Raw genomic sequence first — 18,102 nt, forward strand, 5'->3', positions numbered from 1 at the left:
GAGAGGCCCTTGGTCCTCAGAAGGCTAGATACCCCAGTATAGAGGAATGCTAGAACAGCCAAGCAGGAGTGTGTAGATTGTTGAGCAGGGGGTGGTGGTGGATGGGTTAGGGAATTTTTTGGGGAGGGGGAACCAGGAAAGGAGGCAATATTTGAAATGTAAAGAATATATCTAATAAAAATATTATACAATCAAATGATATAAGAAAAATACATGGATAGAATGAGACCATTAACAAAGAGAAGCTAAGTTTGTTGGTAAGATTGTATTGATGAAGATGTCGTACACTTCAGCTTTAGGACACAAAGAAATCAAACTGGAATTGAACCAGATACATCCTTCTTGGCTTACTATTGTTCATTGTGCAATCACTGAGGTGGACGGTGCTATACAGGCAACTGAGGAGAAAAGTTATAAACCCTTTCCCCTAGCTGTGGACACTACATTTGACGATACTGATCTGTCAGGCAAAATATGAACACCAATGCAAAGAAGAGCATGACTGCTATGAGAACCAGCAACTTTCTGCTTTGAGTTCAGACCTGTTCTATAAGAGGTACTTAATGTCTGGTACTACAATGCTAGTCAAAAGCCCATGGCTGGAGAAGTCACGGATTATGGGAAGTGAATCTATTACAGTGAATTGATTAAATGGACAGGTTTTAAAAGACCTTATAAATACTTATATTTATATCTATAAATAAGTGTAACTCTTCACCTTTCTTTTTGTAGTTGGTAGCCATGAGTTAATCTAGTGTCTCAAAGCTTATCAAAATAGTAACATTATGTGAATATTGAGTGTTTATCCAGATAGGTCACATTTATATCACTTTCTCCAAGGAAGATTGTGTGGAAAAGTTTTAAAATAAAGAGAATGGAGAGAGTTCTATGAGACACTGACTTCTGGGTATAATCCACCATTGCAATCTCAACCTCATAGAAGCTGTGATTACCTGCAAGAGGCTGGCACAAGATCAAGCCTATCAACACTCCAACGAAGATGGGAGAGGAGCTCATGAGGGCTTGCCAGTTAACAGGTTGACAGGGAAAGGGGAGGCAGCCATTTTCCTCAGTGTCATAGCTACTTGTAAAATCTCCAAAAACATGATCTGCAAGCAACCCCACTTAAACTACTCAGAGCGTCACCAAATAAAGACATGATGTAGGAGTGTGACTAGTTTGTAGAAAGAAGGCATTACACAGGAAAAGGAGTGAGATGTGAGAGAGTGATGGGGAGTGAAAACCTGTGCATTGTGTACATGTGTATAATTTTCAAAATTAGAAATTAATAAACTTTCTTTGAGAAGGAAAAAAACATATTTTAGAACTGAAAAAAAAAACCATAGTAATTGAGTGTAAAAGTTCCTTAGAATGAAAAGAATAAATTTGAGAACCAGTCATTAAATGTTAGCAGGCTAGAAAAAAAATGAAAGGGTAAACATTTATAAGAGATTTTTGGAATACTCTCAAGGAGATCAACACATATAAGAGTCCCAGAACAAAAGAGATAGATAGGGAGAGAACTTTTTTGAAGATATAATAACCAAAACATCATCAAATCTGAGGAATGAAATGATTATCAAAACACATCAATTTGAAAGAACTCCTATCTTACATGTTCAACATAGGTCCATGGCATTTAATAATCTTTTATGTCAACATTAAAGAATAAAAACAAAGACTCTTAAAAGCAGCAAGAGAAAAACAACTTCTTGTAAACATGAAACCACTCATAGAATCATCAATAGCTTTTTTGGAGAAACAGTATAGGACAGAGGAGAGTGGAATGATATGTTCACAGTATGGAAAGAAAACCAAGTTAATCAAGCATACATATTCAACAAAACTCTCCTTCAAAAATAGAGAAAAATTGAAAACTTACTCAGATTAGAAAAAACTAATAGAATACATAACTACAAGACCTGCCAAACAAATTTAGTGTGTCCTACATGTTAGGATGAAAAGATACTATATAGACACATAAAAGCTCATACAAACATCAAGTTTTATAGTAAAGTTAAATATATAGACAAATGCAGAATGCTATAATACTGTAATTTTGTACATAGATAACTTAATTCAGGTATATAATTTAAAACATAAAAGCAAAGAAAATAACTACAACTATGAACTATGCTAATGGATATGTAAGTTAAAAGATATAATTTATAGCATTGATAGTCTAAAGTAGGGGAGGAAAGATGTAAAAGAGAACAGTTTTTCTGTGTGATTGAAAAATTGTCATCAGTTAAAACAGGATGGCATTACTATGTAATCCCCATGGTAACCACAAAGTACTGATACATGATGTACAAAATAGAATAATAAATCAAATTGTGTCCCTATAAAATTAACAAGAAGGAAAGATATCAGAGAAGTAAAGATAACCAACATAACTATAACACCAAGGGGAAACAGATTGTGATAGTATGTTTTCCTATTAGTAGTTACTTTAAATGTAAATGGATTAAACTGTTCAATCAAAAGTCATGCAGTTACTAATTGGATAAGTAAATCTCCAAGATCCACCTATATGCTATTTATAAGACACCCACTTTAAACTTCTTAATTATATATGGAGGGAGACTGAAAATAAAATAATAAAACTTCATACAAGTTGCTATTTTATCATATTAGATAAAATAAAATTTCAGTAAGTCTTTTGCACAAGATAAACATATAATAGAGGATCATCAATTAACTGGGAATATGTAACAACTGTAAAAAATGTATTCACCTAGTTGCAAAGTACCTAAATATATGAATGAATAATTAACAGAAACCCATACCTAACACTGTTAATGAAGCTGAGACCCTGATACTAGACAGGTCATGAGCCTAAGGGAAATTGTATGACTATTATTTTACTAAAGGAAAGTTGCAATAAAATGACTCCTAACGACATAGTTCTATGCCATACTGTTCAGTACATCACTTAAATCTCATCAGAGAAGCTTTTTTTTATTCGATATAATTTATTTACATTGAAGCTTTTTTTTTATGTAGATGGAAATTAACACAGAGACCCACAACAATACACCGTGCAGAGTGACTTTGGCGCACTCTCCCCTGAATGGGATGTCAATGGCCCCTCAAGGCTCAGAGATCTGTGACGAAGAGGAGGTGAAAAAATTGTTAGAGGCAGAGGTGGGGGAAGACTCCAAAGAAATGGTGTCTTCCAGACACAACAGGACTGTTACACATATGAGCTCCAAAAGACTGACAGAGTGCACAAGGCCTGCATAAGATCAAGTCAGACAAAAATCCTAGAACAGAATAAGGGAAGAAGGCTAAAAGATCCACCCTTAACCAAGAAGCTAGTTACAGTTGATAGCTCCTGAGGGAGGGGGGAAACACAACAGTGTTCTTCAATGAAATGATGCTAAGGCATATCAACCACACTCCAGGGCTGGCCTCATGCTCAGGCCTATACAAAATGACTCCATCTCTCTGTCTGTCTGTCTGTCTGTCTATCTCTGTCTCTGTCTCTGTCTGTCTCTCTCTGTCTGTCTCTCTCTGTCTCTCTCTGTCTCTGTCTCTCTCTCTCTCTCTCTCTGTTTGTGTGTGTGTGCATGTGTGTGTGCTTTTTAGCTGGGTGTGTGGATTATGAGGAAGGATCTGGTGCAGACCCTTACAGAGTCTGGGAAAATAGGAACTCAGAGGAGTTGAGGGGAAAGAAAACCATAATGAGAATATATTTTATGAAAAAAATATATTTTCGATATAAGAAAAGTAGAAAAGAATTATATGAAAAATTCATTAAAATCAATAATTTTAATTGGAAGAATATAAATATCATGTATTTTATAGTCATTAAAACAAAACAATGTCTTCAGAGTTCCTAGCTTTTAAACTTGTACCAACCTGTCAGCTTATTGCTACCAATTAATTCACTTCGACTGGGATAATAAAATTGCAACTGGAAAAAAAAAACAGCTGACAGAAGGAGAAAATAGATAGTAATATCATAATAGTAGGATATTTCAGTAGCCCATTTTCCACAATGGATACAGCAAATAGACAGAAAATCAGTAAGAACAGTAGACACTTGAACAGCTACAGACCAATTAGACAAAATTGATGTACACAGAACACTCCAAGTTCCAAGTAGTGAATTATATATTCTTCTCTAGTGCACATAGAGCACTGTCCTGGACTGTTAGGTCACCAAGCAAATCTTAAGAACGTTAAGAAGAGCTAAATCTTCCCAAGCATCATATCTGTCTACTGTAACATAAAACTAGAAATCAATAGCAAAAAATGTGGAAAACCCACAAATTCTAAATTAAAGAGCTTATTCTTTTTTTTAAAGGGATAGATTGAAGAAGTCAAAGGATAAATTAGAAACTATCTTGAGACAAATGAAGATATACAGAACATATCAAAATGTGGTTTGTCATTTGTGTTATTGATTTTGGCCATTTTGATTGGAGTACAGTAAAATTATACAAACACTTTAAAATATTTTTTAAAAAGAATGGTTTTTATCAAAGGCAAAAGTTATTGCTACATTAAAAATGAACCAAAGGGAAACCAAACTCAAAATTAGAATATGTATTGAACACTTACTGTTCTTAGAGCATTTGAAGTTATAGCATTTAAAATAAAGATTAGAGCAGAAAGAAACGGGAAAATCAATACAGATTAACAGAATTATATCATTAAAACTGAGTTGTTCTTGAAAATATCAACAAAATTGTAACATCTTAGCTATACTAAAAGGAAAAGTGAGAAAACTAAAAAAAAAAAAATAACAAAAAGATACTTGAAAACCACATTCATGAGACCACCATTAGCTTAATACCAAAGCTAGGTATCAGCACTAAAAGGAAAATTATAGTCTAACATTTGCAATTGAATGTGGATGTAAAAAATTTCCCCAATACTGACAAATTACATTTTAAAACATATGAAAGGAATGATGTACTATGACTGAATAGAATTTGCTCCTCTGTGTAAGGCTTTATTTTCCCTACAACTAAGTTCATGGCCTACTAATTTATCCCCAACTCCCTTCCCATAATGTGAAAAAAGGCATTTGTCCAAATTTAAAAAAAATTAGATGAAGATGGAATGTTCCTTGGTGTACTATAAAGCATATGTGACAGGACTCTAGCCAGACCAGACTCACTGATAAAAAGACTGTGGTAAGACTAAGCACACACGCTTGTCATACACCCTCTTTGTTACTTAAACTTGCTAAGTAATGTATTGCTCTATTCACTAAGGTTTAAGCATATTACCTTTTTACATAGTGTTTTGGTTCATTTTCTATTTTGAAATATTCTTCGTATATATTTCAGTCTGACCTTCAATTTGCATTGGAAATAGGGCCAGCCTCAATCTCAAGATCCTCCTGCCTCTGCCTCCCAAGTGTCCAAATTGTTTTCATCAACGGATATAAAGGTGTGTGTGTGTGTGTGTGTGTGTGTGTGTGTGTATCAGTTGATTAGTCTCGATATTTTACCATTTCAGATTAAATGTAGGCATCTTACTTATTTTGCCCTCTATTATAACTTGATTTCTTTTTTTTTGTAAATATTCTTTCCACCATTTTTTTTTATTCCCAGGAATAAATACAAGTCAACTACAACCAGGAGCAGATACAGAAGTTGATCCCAAGTATAGTTGTGTGGAACATTCTAGAACATTTTTAATATAATCTTCATTTACAATTCGAATGCTAAAACCTTTCCTGGTTTCCTCCCCTTACCCAAAACCCCCAACCCCTCCTCCCACTCCCTACCTCCACATATATGACTCTCCAACTAACCTACTCCCACCTCCACCCCCTCAATTTCCCTTTGTTGGGGCATCTATTGAGCCTTCACCTGGCCGAGGACCAGTGATGCCTGTCAAGGCCTTCCTCTGCTATACTTGGCTGGAACCATGTCTACCCCTTGGTTGATGGTTCAGTCCCTGGGAGTCCTGGGGCATCTGGGTGGCTGACATCATTGTTCTTCCCATGGGGCTGTAAACCCCTTCAGCTCCTCCAGTCCACCCTCCAACTCCTCCATTTGGAGCCCCACGCACAGTCCAGTGGTTGGCTGCTAGCATCTGCCTCTGTATTTGTAAGTCTCTGGGAGGGCCCCTCCTGAGACAACCGTGACATGCTCCTTTTGGTATGCACTTCTTGTCATCCAATAACTTGATTTCTTAAATATTTCTTCTCCCTAGGTTGAAGCAATTTAAGATAAACACAGAATGTAAAAGGTACTATGTAGTGAGAGTTTGGGTTTCTTTGAAAACCCAGTTATGTTATGTGAATATGTTTTTTTGAATCCCAGGTGGGGGATATGGGGCTGCTTCAGTTTGTCAACAGCTGTTAACTAGGACTGTCTTGTTTTTGTCTCATGCTCTAGGAGGGGCATGATCTTTACCAGGTACAAATAGGTTAATTCTAAGGACTCTGGAGGGTAATTAAATGTCAGAGCCCCCAAAGGGGCAAGAGGCACGAAGAAGGAGGAGGAGGAAGAGGAGGAGGGAAGAGGAGGAGGAAGAAGGGGAAGAAGAAAAGGAAGAAGGCAACAGCTCCCAGTTGCTGCTATTGCAGTTTGTCAAGTGTTCGTGAACAGATAAGAAATTGGAGATATCCTGACAAGATTGGACTTTGGCCCTTAAAACCCAATGCCCCTAATCAGCAGCAAGTAGTCTATTTTGTTGACTAAAAGAGATCTATGCTCTCTTTCCCTTCTAATGTTCTTTTTCTCCTACCTAGTGTTGTGGAGTTGCAAAAATTAAAGTAGAATAAAGGTTAGAAAGGAGGTATAAAAACCAATAAAAATAGCCAAAAAGACCATCAATACTGTAGTACATGAGACCATACATTTCCCCACCCTGTTGTCCTGCCTTTATTCCTAATGTGATACAATTCAGTCAGTGATCACTTTTTTCTGTTTTAAAACATATCTTTTAAGGTGGTTCCATTGGCAATAAACTTTCTTGTCTGAGAAAGCCTTTGTTTTACCTGATGTGTTTGTTTAATTTGTTCTCTCTCTCTCTCTCTCTCTCTCTCTCTCTCTCTCTCTCTCTCTCTCTCTCTCTCTCTCTCTCTCTCTCTCTCTCTCTCTCCCTCCCTCCCTCCCCTCTCCTCCCTCCTCTCCTCCCCTTCCCCCTCCTCTTCCCTCCTCTCCCATCTTCTCTCCTGTCCTCTCCTTCCCTCCCATCTCCTCTCCTCTCCTCCCCTCCCATCTCCTCTCCTCTCCTCCCATCTCCTCTCCTCTCCTCTCCTCTCCTCTCCTCTCCTCTCCTCTTTATTTGTTAGCTATCTAGCTTTATGAACATTAACCTGAGAAAATTAACTCATCCCAATTGGGTGTCTTGGTATCTTCCACAGTGGCACATCCCTAACAACCTTTGGATAAGCCCCACCACCTAGAGTTCCTTCATGTTCCTTTCATTCAGATGACACTTAAGGGCCAAATCATAAAAGCATGGATAGGCAATTCTTCTAGTACATGGAAAATGCCAAACTATTTTCTTGTGGTCTCTGATTTTTGACAAGAAATATCCTGTTACATTTTTAAAATGATATTCTTTTTATTAATTGTTTATTTTATTTATTTACAACCCAAAGTTTGATCTTTCTTCTGGTCCCTCCTCAAAGAGTTCTTCTCCCATGCCCCTTCCCTTTGCCTCTGAGAGGGTGCCCCTCCACAAGTGTCCCCTGACCCTAGAGCATCACATTTGTACATCCTCTCCCACTGAGACCAGACAGGGCAGTCCTCTGCTACATATGTGCCCAGAAGCCTCAGACCAGCCCATGTATGCGCTTTGGTTGGTGGCTTAGTCTCTGGGAGCTCCCAGGGGTCCAGGTTAGTTGACACTGTTGGTCTTCCCACGGGGTTGCCATCCCCTTCAGCTCCTTCAATCCTTTTCCCATCTCTTCCATAGGGGCCTCCAAGCTCAGCCCAATGGTTGGATGTAAGTAGCTGCCTCTGTCTCAGTCAGCTGCTGGTAGAGCTTCTCCAAGGACAGATATGCTAGGCTCCTGTCTGCAAGCATAACAGCAGTGTCAGGGTTTGGTGCCTGCCCATGGGATGGATCCCAAGTTGGGCTGGTCACTGGGTGGCTTTCCCTTCAGTCTCTGCTCCATTTTTGTCCCTCCATTTCTTTTAGATGGGAACAATATGGGGTAGAAAATTTTATAGGTGGGTTTGTGCCTCCATCCCTCCACTGGGATCCTGTCTGACTACTAGAGGTGGTCTCTTCAGGTTCCACCTCCTTACTGTTGGGCATTTCAGCTAAGGTCACACACATTTAGTCCTAGGAGCCTACTCTAGGCTCCATAGGAGTCTCTGAGACTTTCCTCCATGAAAAGTATATAATTTCTTTCTAGCTGATTTTGAAATGCATTTTGTTGTTGTTGTTGTTGTTGCTGTTGTTTATCTTATTCCTTCCACCAAATTCAGGGTAGTTTTTAACACTTTTTTTTCTGAATATTTCTTGAATCTCATACTTTCTTTTCTTCCCTTCTAGGTGTGTAATAATATTGCTTTTAGATATTTTATTGTACTACCTGTCTATATTTTCTGCATTGTTTAGACTATAATTTCTGTTACTCTAGTTTTAACCTTGCTCATGATTTTTTCTATAATCCCTGCTCTCCTATTGTAAGCTTTTTAAAAAAAACTTTAAAAAATTATTCTTTCAATTCTAGAATTTATATTCAGTTTTCCTTTGTGTCTTTCTTTTCTTTGATGAGAATTTTTGTTTCAAAATAGTAATTATTCATAATAGCATTTTATGATGGTTGTATTAAAATGGCTGTCAAATAATTATGACATCTGTGTCACCCTGGTGTTAGTATCTATTCATCTTCATCTATTGTTCTAATTGAAATGTTCATAGTTCTTGGTATTATGGATGATTTTCAATTATATCCTGAACAATTTGCATATTTCACCTCTGATTGTTATTTACATTTTGCTACTTAATACTTCCCTGATTATAGACATCTCTGTTTTCATACCTAACCTCTACAGTTTTCAACTGGTCAGGAGGAGAAGGGACATACCTTATAATGGCTTGAGCAGAATGCTAACAGATGCTAACCTCATTATTGCTTGTCTGGACTTGTAGTCAGGAATTTACTGGCACATGGGCTGTGTGGATACCCACCAACCTGCCAGTTACTGTCATTTTCAAAATAGTAGTATCAGCCAGGGGTCTCCTTACACAGTTCTGTTGTTGACTGCCATGCACAATCAGATCAAGGAGAACACATATTTGGGGGCAATGTTCAAATGGAATAGGACTTGTGCTGCTGACAGGGTTTTGCCCTGAAGAAAAGGCTTCTTTCCCAGTCATTTGTGCAGAGAGAAAATGCTTATTTTGTCTTAGTGTTTGCTTTTACTTGGTTACTATATGCTTGTTGTTTCTGGTTCTTAAGCCTCTCTGGCACACCTACACCAAGATACACAGAAAGTAAACAGTTCATCTCTCAAATCTCATGGCTTACAGGCACACCCTTTGCAGCCCTCTTCTATTCATTGTCTTATGCTTGCCTCATCTTCAGGGTCTTTAAGCATAATGTGAAGTGTGCTTACTCATTTTTGTCTAAAACCCAAAGTTCCATTTATTTAGTGATCTATTCTATTCTAAGATATAGAAAGTAACTTTTCTGATGCCATTGTCCTTGTTACCACTTGCTGCAGCTGGGGTCAACCCCAGTATGTGCTTCAACATCATGGCAATGGCGAGCCCTTGATCCACATCACCATTGCGATGTTTTCAGACAAATTCCAAAGACAGGAGAAAACTTTTGTGCTCTGAGCACTGGAGAGAAAGGGTTGGATATGAAGGTTCCTCCTTTCACAGAATGATTCCAGGATTCATGTACCAGGGTGGTGACTTCACATGCCATGATGGTACTGGTGGCAGGTCTATCTATGGGGAGAAATTTGAGGATGAGAACTTCATCCTGAAGCATACAGGTCCTGGCATTTTGTCCACAGAAAACACTGAGCTGAACACTAATGGCTCCCAGGTTTTTATCTGCAGTGCCAAGACTGAGTGGCTGGATGTCAGCACATGGCCTTTGGTAAAAGTGGGCATGAACACTGTGGACACCATGGAGCATTTTGGGTACAGGACTGGCAAGACCAGCAAGAAGATCACCATTGCCTACTGTGGACATCTCTAATATGTTTGATTTGTGGACATCTTATCCACCAGACCATTCCATTCAGGAGAGCACGCCCAACCCATCTGCTCTCAGTACCCTGTAATCTCTGCTCTCACTGAAGTTCTATGGGTTCCTTATTTTCCTCATTCCCCTCCAAGTCCAGCTGTGTTGCAGAGTTCATTTTATGATTATAAGCAAAATTAAATAAGAAAAATAATACAGAAGAGATATCCACAGATAAAATGAATTACTTATATAATAACAAGTTTTTAAACAGCTATGTTATTTTAAAGGAACGTTTACAATGTGTACCTCAAGTACCATGTCACTAAGAGTGAGTGTTCTTCCCAAGTGACAAGGAGAAGACAGGAATAGAAATGTGATGTCATCCATGCTTAGGAGACTCATTCATTTGCTTTCTCTCCCAGTTTCTTTTGTTGCTCTTTCAAAGACTTAGGTAGACTTTTTATTAAATTAGTTTAGACCTTTTCACCTATATATACCATGCATTTCAGATATTCTCATATATACCCCTCCACACAAATCTCTTGCTCATGTTCATGTCTGTCCATTTTGCTCTGTGGCCCATTGAGATTAATGCTACCATGGATTTGGTGCTGGGGTTTGGTGGGCTCAGCAATGATTATACAACTAAAACCAGTAATCGGGCCTCTCCCAGAATATTTCAGCATCCAATAGTTCAAAGTTAAAATGCAGGCCTTGGACCCCTCCTGCTCCCTTGACTGATCATTGCTAGGACATGTGAGGCTCAACGCAGTTAACTCAAGTTGCTGTGAGCTGATGAGTGTAAAATTTGTATGAATCCTAGAGAATGACATTTTGCAGCCTGTCATCCATCATCCTATCTTTTGGATCCTCTCTATATTTCTTCTTTCTTTATCATTTCCTTGACCAAAATTTCAACCTGGTGAGGCTCAGGGATATACTGAATTCAAACTTTGCCCCACAGAAAATTTTAGGCTAGAAAATTACCTTTAGGGCAAAATGAAGACTATGTAGCACACATGAATAGCACAGCAAAATTCAAACATGTGACCTTTTCATTCTGTCTAAACCTGTATGTGTAAGGCAAAGCATCTTACCTTTATCCAGAACATGCATAGAATACACTCCAACAAACACTACTACATCAGTTAATTTGGTGTGTGTTTCCTTGCAACTATGACTATAATGGAAAGATATTAATCCTTGGTGTTTATTTATTTAGTGAGTATTATTGAGAGAAAAATTTTATATTAAAGTGAAATAAAATAGAAAGATAATTAAAAGAGAAACAACTGTTCTAAATATGATACATTTCAGAAGGTCATTGACTGCATGGTTATTATGAAAAATGAAATATATAATTTAGGTCTGGTTCATGTTGTTAATGGAACAAAGGAAGGTGGTATAACCTTAGTGGGACTTCGCAGCATCTTGGTAGGAAGAAAAGAGAAAAGCTGTTTTCTTTGACCACACTCTTTCAGGATCACTATGAGATCCTACGTTCACATGGTAGAGGTCACATCAGTGCATTTCCATCTTTGCTCCAAAGGTTAGTGGGGCAAAAGAAGCCATAAGCCATGACTGCTTTCCGAGGGTGACTAAGTGTGTGTAAATACTCCTTCTTCTTGGACTTGACATTTTTTGTCATGTCAGAAAGGATCTGGATATGGTGCTAGGCTGTGGTAGCATCAGGTGCTCTCCGAGCAATAGAAACCAGCAGCTCTTAGCAAGTGTGTTACACTGCAGTCGCAGCATTCCTTCCTTGCATCGATACCTTCTTCCATCTGGAGAAGAGTGTACTTCTCCATTGTGGGTCCACTCAAGTAATCACTTTACCCAAGAGAATAAGATAAATTTGATGACAAGTCTGTTTTCTGATCCTTTGTCATTGCCACAAGAAAGATGGCTGGACTTCAGTCTCATCTCAGAAATATGAGACACAGGTGCAGCAGAGTTGAATTGCCTTGAGTCAAATTTAGTTAGGACTTTTAGAAATGCTAGAAAAATGTAAAACCAGTCAAGTCAAGCAGAGTTGTCCTGAGTCCAGCTTAGATCAGTCAATGTTTATATAACTCTTCAATTGAATGATAAATAAACATTTGAGTTGAGTAATAAGAGGCCTTTGGGCTAATTTATTGTGCATCATAATGTGAAAATAGGCTGTGAGAAGGTTATATTTTGGGTCTTGAATCTCTACCAAGGCCTACGATTAAAGGCTAGGTTCTCCAGGGTCACATTACTGAAATGTAATGGGGGATTTAGGAAGTAAGGTTTGGTGAGAAATTTTAGATAGTTGGTCACATCTTCAAAGAGGTTTGCAGAACCAGGATTTCTTTCTTTCGTGTCCCAGTTAGGAGGTGAATAGGTTTTGTTTTTGGGGTTTTGCTGTTGTTGTTGCTGTTTGTTTGTTTTGTTTTTTGTTTTTGTTTTGTTTTATTGTCATACACTCCTTGCCATGATATGCTACCTTAATATAGCAAAGCAACGGGGCCAACCAGTCTGAAACATCCCAAACTCTGAGCCCAAATCAACTTTCAATTTTATGTGTTATTTCAAGCTTTTTGTCATGGTAAAATAAATAGAAAAAACACAGGCTCTTTCACAGGTGCATAAAGAACACCTGCAGAAGTGCACTTACGACAACAGTGAGGCAAAAAGCAACGCCATGTGATTGACTTCCTTAATGGTAAATTCCTTTATTCTCTACTGTAATATGGATATACTATAGGAATTAATGACAATTTCAAAAAACCTATAGAAATCATATGTATGAGATATGTGTGTGTATACATGCTTGTGTGTGAGAGCATGCACTAAGAGACAAATATATATACCACACATAATACGGGTTTAAGAATTAAAACCACACACTTCAAATATATGTTCTTGTACTTTATACAAGTTATACTTTGTTTTAAAAATAAATAAAAAGAACTAAAATACTGGATAGCTCATTGTAGCCATTTAAACTGAAATCATGTAAAAAGGAAAGGGTTGTGTGTGTCTCATGTGCATAGCTCTGTTGACCTGAGCCAGTCATTACACTTTGCCAATAACAAATCCAAATGGTGGATTCCACACCGTCCTGATGTAATAGTGTGCAGTATTCTATAAAACAAGAGAAGGCAGTTAACTCAGAAATCCATCATCATCAGAGGAGCCTATCCCAAATCAGAACAACCGGTCCTCATGCAGGCTGACATAGTCAGGTCTACACAACGACAAACCTGTGATCCAAATGAATGATTAGCAGGGTCCTTTCACAGAGTCATGGATGACTCAGGAGTCCTAAGCAGCTCTGGTCTGCTACCAGCTACAGGCAATTAATAGCATGCTGATGGTTCCTTTGTTATGGATAGCGATCATTCCCAAATGTACTACTGACAGAACTTGGACATTTTCTCCATCTACTTTCCAGTCTCCTTTAGTCATCTTCATTGGTGTTTTTCAAACAAGCTTATTCATTTCTATCCATTTCTCCCCTTTCCCACTTACTTCTCCTCAGATGGGACACCATGAAGCCACCCCAATCAGTCTCAAGATTTTAGTTTTTAAAAGTTCAGTCCTGAAACATGACATCAGTTCTACTGGACCTACACAACTTCTTGTGGCCAGGGCTGCTCCGGGAGTACAGAAGTGACCATGAATAGGGGGTGGGAATGGGAGGGTTCCTTCTGTCTTTTGCTGTACAACACCATGCTCTGAAACTGGCAACCTGTAATTAACTCTGCTGAGTCGCTTTCTATCAAACTGCAGCATGAGAGAGAAAAACAATCTCTGGGTAACAGCAGTTGAATAGAAAGAACACTAGGCCTCATCTCTGATGATCAGAGTGTGAATTTTGGTCTTCACTCGTTCGCCACGGAATAGTAAATCTTGGCTCCTTAAAGTATAGTACATGAACCACCATCACCCCATCACCACCACCACCACCACCACCTCCACCAGCAGCAGCAGCAGCAGCAGCAGCAGCAGCAGCAGCAGCAGCAGCAGCATCCCACAGAGAATTTTAGGTTCCAGCCAATACCCCTTGCATTTTAACAAGATCCACAAGTGAAGTAAGGGAAATTCTGACATGGGAAAATTGCTGGATGTTACCTTCCACAAGAAAAGATGATGATGAAAAGAACATGCTAATCATAACCATGATGTTACATAGCCTTGTTGTATCCTCATCTTTTCTTGTTCTAAATTACATGCAGCATTTGCCATCCGAACCACTTCAAAGTGCACAATTCATTGGAGGGTTCATGAATTTTTAGATATGTGCATGCCTTTATGTAGTCATCCTTGGCATCCATCTCCATCACTCTTTTAATCTAGTACTCAAAGTCTAGCATTCTATGTGCTGGGCCTATGCTGGGTACTACTTGAAGCATTCAGCACAAGTAAAACCATACAGTATGTGTCTTTCTGTGTATGACTAGCTTATTTCATTTTGCATGATGTCCTAACGTTTTGCTCATATTACATCTGCAGCATTTCCTTCCATTTGAAAACTACCGTGACATTTTGTTCATCTACTCATCTGTCAGTAAATACTAGATGGCTTCTATATTTTAGCTAGTTTGAATGATGTTTCTCTAAAGATGAGCATGAAAAGGACATGCCTGCTGGATCATGTGATTTATGAGTTAGCATGAACTGTTAAATTTGATAGAGTCTACAATCACTGAGGGGGTGGGGAGAACAGTCTCAGCTGAGTAATGGCCTTTACCAGGTTGATCTGTGGGTCTTTATTGAGGCATTGTCTCACTTGTTAGTTAATGTGGGAGGGCCCAACCCACTGTGGGTAATACCATTCCGTGAGCAAATGTTCTTGGACTAAAGAACATTTATGAGCCTGAGAAACCCAGAGAGCAAGTCTAAAAGCAGTAGCCCTCCATGGCCCCTGTATCTAGGTTCTTGCCTTGACTTCCTACACTGACTTCCATAAGTGTCGGATTGTGACACAGAAGTGTAAGCCGAATGAACCCTTTCTTCCTCGCTTTGCCTTTGACCAGAATGTTTTATCACATTAGCAGAATGAAACTAGAACATATGGTAATTATCTTTTTCATTTACTGGGGAATGACCATACTGTTTCCTTCAGTGGCCCCGCCATGTTCCACTCCTACAAATAGTGTACAAGAGTTCCAATATATATGCTTCCTCAACAAAAACTAGTTCCTGTGTATTGTGCATGTGACAGTAGACATGCTAATGGATTTGGCATCTCATTGTAGTTTCATTTACACTTCTTAATAATTTGTGATACTCAACATCTTTGCATGTGCTTATTGGCCATTTGTATGTCTGCTTTGAAGAAATGTCAATTTAACACCTGTGAATTGAAAATATTGTCTCCAATTATTTAGGTTGCCTTGGAATCTCAATATATCTTGATACGGGAAAATGATTTTAAGTTTTCATTAAATCTGGTACTTGTATGGTTTGCCAAGTGCTTTATAGTTTTAGGTCCTATATACATTCAGGTTTTTCATTTGTTTTGAGTCTATTTTTAATACAATGTTAGGCAAAAAGCCATGGTTTTAAAAATGTGTATTCAGTTTTTTTCTAGTATGCGTTGTTATAAAGATCACCCTCATCAAATGGATTAGGCATCCTGTCAAAATTCATTTGACCATATTGAGAATGTTTGTTTACAGGATCGCTATTGTATCCAGTCTATATGTCCTATACATGTGTATGCTATGCCAGCACCACACTTTTGATTACTATAGCATTGTAGTAAGTTTTGAAGTCAGGGAATCGAAGGTCATCTAGTTTTGTTTTTCTTTGTAGACATAATTTGGGGTATGTGAGGTCTCTGGAGACTCCAGATGAATTTTGAGATATTTTTCTGTTTCTGCAAAAAAATTTTTATTGAGATTTCACAGAGACTGCACTGAATGTCTGTCACATTGGGTAGCATGCACATATTTATGAAATTGTTTTGCAAACCGTAAATGTGGTATCTACTTCAATTTACTTTGGTTTTCTTGGTTTCAGTGTTGTTTTTAGTTCTTGTGTAATTTTCAACCTCCCCAGTTAATTCTTAAATATTATTTTGGCGGTATTGCAAATGATGTTATATTTATAATTCCTCTTCAGTTTGTTCATTGTTACTATGCAGAGCATACAGCTGATGTTTTTGTGCATTGAACTTGTTTCCTGGTATTTTACTGCATTCATATAGTGGTCCAAAAGAGGTTTTGTGTTAGAAGTTTTAATGTTTATACAGATAAGACTATAATATCTGCAAACAGACAAATTTTCTCTTCTCTTTCCAAGTTCTGTGACCACAGGTTCATGCCATCATGAACACCTCCATCCTGTTTGTTTAACGCAAGCACTTTTGCCTGGAGATTTCCAATAAAATAGTTATTTTTGCTAAGTCCTAGAAATTTTGGTATGATGTATTTTCATTTTGTACCTCTCTATATTGTCTAGTTTTCTTTATGATTTCTTTCTAGATCCACTGGATATTGAAGAGTATTGTCTAATTCTAATAAATTTGTGAATATTTCACTCTGACTTCTGACACCAGCGTTTTAAGTTGATTTCATTCTAGTCAAAGAATCTGCCTAGTGTGGTGTGCCTTTTAAAATTCAGATTTAATTTGTTCCCTGCTACATGATCTACCCTAGAAAACACCTCTCCTAGTTGGTCTTTTATTGCTGTAACACACATCATTAACAAAGACAGCTCAGTGAGGAAAGAGTTTGTTTGGCTTTTGTGTCCCAGATCACATTCTGTCATTGAGGGAAGTAAAGGCTGAAATCTGGAGGCATAAAGTGAAGCAGAACTGGTGTGGAATCTTGCTTGCTAGCTTGTTCTTTGCGGTTTGTTCAACCTGCTTTCCTATATAAGCCAAAATCACCGGCCCAGGGGTGGCAGTGCCCACAGGTGGCTGAGCACTCCCATATCAATCATTAATCAAGAAAATGTCTCATTGATTTGTCTACAGGCCAATCAGAAGGAGGCTTTTTCTTAATTGAAGTTACCTTTTCCCGAATACTCATAGCTGTGTTGATCTGACCAAAAAAATCTAACCAACTAACCAACTAACCAGCACAATACCTTATATACATTTTGGGAAAATATATTTGTTGTTGAGGTGAGTGTTGTGTACATGTCTGTGAACCTACTTGATTTATTATGTTTTTAATTTGTTCTTTAATTTCCTATATTTTATGTGTTTCTATCAATTATTGAAAGGTTATTGAAATATCTAATCCATTATTGTAGTATATCTATTTCTCTCTTCATTTCTATTGGCTTTTGCTTCATTGGTTTTCATGATCTTCTATCAAGACATAAATGTTTATAAATTTTATATATTCTTGTTGTGTTGGGCATTTTTTAGTGCACTAACCTTATTTGTCTCTTGTAAGTTATTTTGATTTAAACTCTATTTAGAATAGCTATCCTTCTCAATAAAGGCCCCAACAAAGGGAAACGGACAGGGGGTAGGAAGTTGGGGGGGGGGAGATGGGAGTGTGTCAGGTAGAGGGGCATATACATGGAGAAGGGGTGAAAGGAGGGGTAGGGAATCGTTGGGGAGGGGGGCTTTTGGGAGGGGGAAATTGGGAAAGGTTTTACCATTGGCAATGTAAATGAAGATACTCAATTTAAAAAAGATTAAAAAATAAAAAATAAACAGAAAAAGAATAGATATCCTTTCTATTTTTATTATTTTTAATTAAACTATTTTATCCATTATTTCAAGTTAAATTTATATGTGTGTTTGCATTTAAAGTGAATCTGAGACAGTTTGCATAATTTTAAAACTCATTTTAAGTATCCAAATTAGCAAAACAAGAAATGAAAAGGGAGAGATAACAACAGAAACTGAGGAAATTCAAAAATTATAATATCTTACTACAAAAGCCTATACCTAAAAAAATGTAAAGTCTAGATCAAATGCGTGATTTTCTAGACACAAACCACATACCAAAGTCAAATCAAAATCAGGTAAACTAAACAGT

The 18,102-nt window shown here is 37.7% G+C and overlaps 1 pseudogene; it reads left to right on the forward strand.

Moving 5' to 3' along the window:
* The first annotated feature begins 277 nt into the window (after positions 1-277).
* Positions 278-10,144, forward strand: LOC127675510 (peptidyl-prolyl cis-trans isomerase A-like; annotated as a pseudogene).
* Positions 10,145-18,102: the final 7,958 nt, after the last annotated feature.

Source organism: Apodemus sylvaticus, chromosome X (assembly GCF_947179515.1).
Source record: "Apodemus sylvaticus chromosome X, mApoSyl1.1, whole genome shotgun sequence".
Taxonomy (NCBI): Eukaryota; Metazoa; Chordata; class Mammalia; order Rodentia; family Muridae; genus Apodemus; species Apodemus sylvaticus.